This window comes from Glycine soja, chromosome 17, assembly GCF_004193775.1.
Source record: "Glycine soja cultivar W05 chromosome 17, ASM419377v2, whole genome shotgun sequence".
NCBI classification, from domain to species: Eukaryota; Viridiplantae; Streptophyta; class Magnoliopsida; order Fabales; family Fabaceae; genus Glycine; species Glycine soja.
The window spans coordinates 21,949,505-21,955,011 of NC_041018.1; the positions used below are offsets into that span (position 1 = coordinate 21,949,505).

Below are 5,507 nucleotides of genomic sequence, written 5' to 3' on the forward strand. Positions count from 1 at the left end.
CGAAAGTCTAGCTAGGTGCATCTATGCCTAAATGAGCAACTTTGTTAGAGCACTAATTTCAACAAGACATGGTGCTATCACGTTTTTTTTTCAGTTTTTGCAATGTTTTCTTGGGGACTTCAATAGCATTAGAAGTTCAAAGGAAAGAATCAGCTTATCTCAAAGAAGGGCTGATCCATATGACATTTCAGCTCTAAGTATATGCTTCAAAGAATAGGCTTCAGCTCTAAGTGGATCAAATGGATTGAGGGGTGCCTCAATTTTGCATCCATTTCAGTCTTGGTCAATGGCAGAGAAGTACCCTAGACTTTATTCAGTCTCATTGCAGCAACATCAACTCATTAGATCCATGGGAGTGTATCAAGGCATGGGGTGGGAATGGAACTTTGCTTGGAGAAGAGCCTTGTTTGACAATGAGATCACCTCAGCGGCTAACTTTCTCAGAGATATTGCAGAAAATAAAATCCAGCAACAGGGTTCAGATACGTGGGAGTGGTCTACAGATCCGGAGGGACAATATTCAACTCGCAGTGCCTATGATCTGATAGGAGAAGAAGCAAGAGACAACAGTGAGGAGGAATGTTTTGAGAAGCTTTGGAGGATAAAGGTTCCAGCTAGGTTTGTGGTGTTTGCGTGGAGATTATTAAGAGATAGGCTGCCGACAAGACAAAACTTGCAGAGAAGACAGATACAACTCACAGATTCACTTTGTCCTCTCTGCAGAACCCAACAAGAGGATGCATCCCATCTTTTCTTTCACTGCAGCAAAGTTCAACCCATATGGTGGGAAACCATGCCATGGCTGCAAGTTAAGGGTGCTTTTCCATTAAGCCCAAAGCAGCACTTCCTTCATCATTTGGGTGTTCAACCTGCTGGTGTAAGAAATAATAGATGGCAATGTTGGTGGCTAGCTTTAACCTGGTCCATTTGGAAACTTAGAAATAGTATAGTCCTCTCTAATGCAAATTTTGATGCTAATAAGCTGTTTGAAGAAGCCATATTCCTTCTATGGTCTTGGCTTAGGAGTTTTGAGAAGGATTTCACAGTGCATTTCAATCACTGGTCAAGCAATTTACCACAAAGTTTTATGTATCAGCAGAGGATTGCATAGTTATGAGATCTATACATGTAAATTCATATGCATTTTGTATTCATAGCTTGGTTCCCCCTCAGAATACCAATGTCTGATTGTGGAACCATTTATATGGATCTATTTTGTATTATAAGTACTTCTGATACTTCTTTCAATATATATTATTTACCTTTGCCGATAAAAAAAAATGACATTTCAGCTTTCAATCAGTGGATTTCTGATATGGAGCTTCGGGAAATTAAGTGTGCTGGGAATAGTTTTACTTGGATTAGGCCTAATGGTTGTGTGAAAAGCAGGCTTGATAGATTCTTGGTTTCGGAGCATTGGCTATCTCTTTGGCCTGAGAGCTGTCAACTTGTCCTCCAAAGGAATCTTTCTGATCATTGCCCAACCATCTTGCAAACTAGCATGGTGGATTGGGGCCCTAAGCCCTTTAGGGTGTTTGACTGGTGGCTGCAACAAAAAGGGTATCAAAAAATGGTGAGGGAGGCTTGGAATAATGATCAGCAGGGGGGTTGGGGGGGTATTGTCCTTAAAAATAAGCTGAAAAACTTCAAAGCTGCTATAAAGCAGTGGAGCAAGGTAGAGGGGAATATTAATGCCAAGAAGATCCTCAACATTCAGTAGAAACTAAATGAGGTGGAGAATCTAGCCTTTCATCGAATTCTGTCTGATCAAGAGCTTAAGGACAGAAACTCTCTTCAGCAGGAGTTATGGAATGCTTCAAATGCTTTTGAATCTTTAATGACACAAAAATCTAGGGCCAGATGGTTGAACGAAGGGGACTATAGCACTGGTTACTTCCCACAAAATAATAAATTGCATAAATGGCCAGATAGCTCCCAATGTAATCTAGAGAGGAACTACTCTAACCACTGCCCTATTATTATGAAATCTAAGAGCATCGACTGGGGTCCAAAGCCTTTCAAGGTTTTTGATGCTTGGCTCAAGAACAAGGAGTACCAGAAAGTGGTGAGGGACTGTTGGGCTGCCAACCAGCTATTTGGGTGGGGTGGATTTGTCTTAAAAAATAAGCTCAAGATCTTAAAAGCTAGACTGAAATTATGGAGTAAAGAAAATGCAGCAGACATGTGTAACAAGATGAAGCAAATTCAGCAGGAGTTGAATGATTTGGAGAATTCTATGCCATCCCAGCCTTCTGTCCAGCAAGTTCAGCTGCTGAAAAAGCTTCAAGCTGAGCTTTGGGAAAAGGCTAACCTTTATGAATCCACCTTGAGACAAAAGTCCAGAAGCAGATGGATTAAGAAAGGGGACAACAACACGAATTATTTCCACAAATTGATTAATCACAGCAGGAGAAGAAATAACTTGAGAGGGTTGACAATTGACAACTCTTGGGTGGAAGATCCTAACCTCATTAAGGCTGAAATCCTTCAGCATTTTCAGAGAAGATTTCATGAATCCCAGCTGCATAGACCTAACTTGGATGGAGTCTCTGTCAATGTTTTAACCCATACTCAGAGGGATACATTGGTTGAACCTTTTAAAGAAGAGGAGGTGCGATGTGCTGTGTGGAGTTGTGGGAATGACAAAAGCCCAGGGCCAGATGGCTTCAATTTCAGATTTATTAAACACTTTTGGGAGGAATTAAAACCTGAATTTCTTAGGTTTATATCAGAGTTTTATGTTAATGCTTCTTTCCCTAAAGGAAGCAATTCTTCCTTTATTGCTCTGATACCTAAGATAAAGGATCCCCAGGTTATTAGTGATTTCAGGCCTATTTCCCTCATAGGCTGCATTTATAAAGTTATTACTAAATTGCTGGCTAATAGGATGAGAAAGATCATGCCTCAGATTATTGATGAAAGGCAGTCAACATTTATTAAAGGGAGACAACTGCTACATGGAGTCTTGGTGGCTAATGAAGTGGTTGAGGAGGTTAGGAGATCTAAGAGACCCTGCATGGTTTTCAAAGTGGACTTTGAGAAGGCCTACGATTCTGTTTCTTGGCATTTTCTTCTATATATGCTCAGAATAATGGGATTTCATGAGAGGTGGATTAGGTGGATCAGGGGTTGCCTCACTTCAGCTTCTATGTCTGTCCTTGTGAATGGCAGTCCTACTGCTGAATTCAAACCTCAAAGAGGGTTGAGACAAGGGGATCCTTTGGCTCCACTTTTATTTGATCTAGTGGCTGAAGGATTGACAGGTCTCATGAGGGAAGCAGTGTCAAATCAATGCTTTACAAGCTTTTTGGTGGGGAGCAATAAGGTGCCTGTTGATGTTCTCCAATATGCTGATGATACGATATTTTTCGGAGAAGCATCTATGGCAAATGTCAAAACTGTGAAGGTTATTCTCAGGAGTTTTGAGCTGGTTTCTGGATTGAGAATTAATTTTGCTAAAAGCAAATTTGGAGTTGTTGGTCAATCTGAGGAGTGGTGTCTTCATGCTGCAAACTATCTTAACTGTGCTTTGGTTCAATTTCCTTTATGTTATTTAGGAATTCTGATTGTTGTCAATCCCAAAAGAAGGGTGGTGTGGGATCCTGTAATTAGGAAATTTGAAGATAGGCTGAATAGGTGGAATAAGAGAAACATATCCATGGCTGGCAGACTCACTCTTATTAAGGCTGTCTTAACAGCACTACCTTTGTTTTACTTAACTTTTTTCAGGGCCCCTAAAACAGTCATTAATAAGGTTATCTTCCATTCAAAGACAATTTTTGTGGGGAGGTAAACAAGAAGAGAAGAAGATTGCATGGGTATCTTGGACACAATGCTCTACTTCTAGAGATGTAGGAGGCTTGGGGGTCAAAGATTTGAGAATTTTAAATAATTCTCCACTAATCTAGTGGAAATGGTTCATGTTTCACCAACCACACCAGTTGTGGAATAGGATTTTGATCTCTAAATATAAGGGGTGGAGAGGATTGGATCAGGGGCCTCACAAACAGCATTTCTCAACCTGGTGGGCTGACCTAAAGGCACTTAATCAAGACCATAGTATGACTGCTATCTCTAAACAATTCTGCTGGAAGATGGGTAGGGGTGTGAAATGCTCCTACTAAACTCCATCAACATGCTAACACTCGCGGTTTCAACCATGGCTGGTGTTGCAGGTAGTTATGATGGTGCACCAGTTTTGGCTCTTAAACTATCATCAGCACTTTTGTTTTCTGCAGCCACGGGGATGCTACTTGCAACCAACAAAATCCAACCCTCACAACTTGCTGAGGAACAAAGAAACGTTGCAAGACTGTTTAAGCAGCTTCAAACACAGATCCAAACAGAAATCGCCATTGGAAATCCAAGTGAAGGAGATGTGAGGGATGCAATAGAGAAGGTTTTGGCTCTATACAAGGCTTATCCACTCCCCTTGTTGGGTGGTGCAATGCTCAAAAAGTTTCCAGCAAAGTTTGAAGCAGCTAGATGGTGGCCAGAAAGTAGATTATCGAGCAACGACAAAGACAAGATAATGGAGATTAAGAACAACAATAATAATGGATGGAATGTGGAGTTGGAAGAGGAAATGAGGGAGGTTATTGAAGTGTTGAAGAGAAAAGACGTGGAAGACTATGAGAGGTTAGGGAATATTGCACTGAAGATAAACAAGGGTTTTGCGGTTTCAGCACCTTTGCTCACAGGAATTGCTGCACTAGGGTCTGTGTTTTCAGGAGATGGATTAGTTCTTGCCCTTGCTGGGGTGTTGGCCATGGTGGTTAATGCTTTTGAGCATGGAGGGCAAGTTGGCATGGTGTTTGAAATGTACAAAACTTGTGGTGGATTTTTTCAGTTGTTGGAGGAGACAATTGAAGCCGCAATTGAAGAGAAAGACTTGGACAAAAGAGAAAATGGAGAGCTATTTGAAATGAAGATGGCTTTGCAATTGGGAAGAAGTGTGTCACAGCTGAGAGAACTTGCCACAAAATCTGCTTCATGTCGTATTGAAGGGAGGGAGATACATGAATTCGCCAACAAACTCTTCTAAGATCAATATTTGTTTTTGTTGTTTAATTCCTTACTTACCATTCTTTTAATTTCTACTCTATGCTAGAAATCTACCAAAACATGCACACAAAATTTCGTTGAAAACAAAAATCTAGGCCTCCAAACAACAAAAACTGGATACAAACTTAAACCAACAAAAACTGGATACAAAAAGAACACTGTACTTACCTAGGATCAGCTCCAGACAAGGATAGATAAACCCACCCAGTTGCCTTCACGAGTTCCACGGTCTTAATCTCCTAAAAATGTTCCCAAAGTAAACACCAAATAATTAAGCATAATCATCCCAATCAAACCCAAACCAATAAAATAAAAATTTACCTTCAAGTTGTGAAAACCATCACCGGCACGAATGGAAAATTTGCTCGGCGTGTAACTCTCGTCAAGCTTGAAAACCAAAAAAAGCACAATCAACTGCTGCAACAAAATGAAACCCCACATTA

General features: G+C 40.6%; 1 pseudogene; it reads left to right on the plus strand.

Annotated features, from left to right (window-relative positions):
• The first annotated feature begins 4,111 nt into the window (after positions 1 to 4,111).
• Positions 4,112 to 5,093, plus strand: LOC114391554 (annotated as a pseudogene).
• The last annotated feature ends 414 nt before the right edge of the window (positions 5,094 to 5,507 follow it).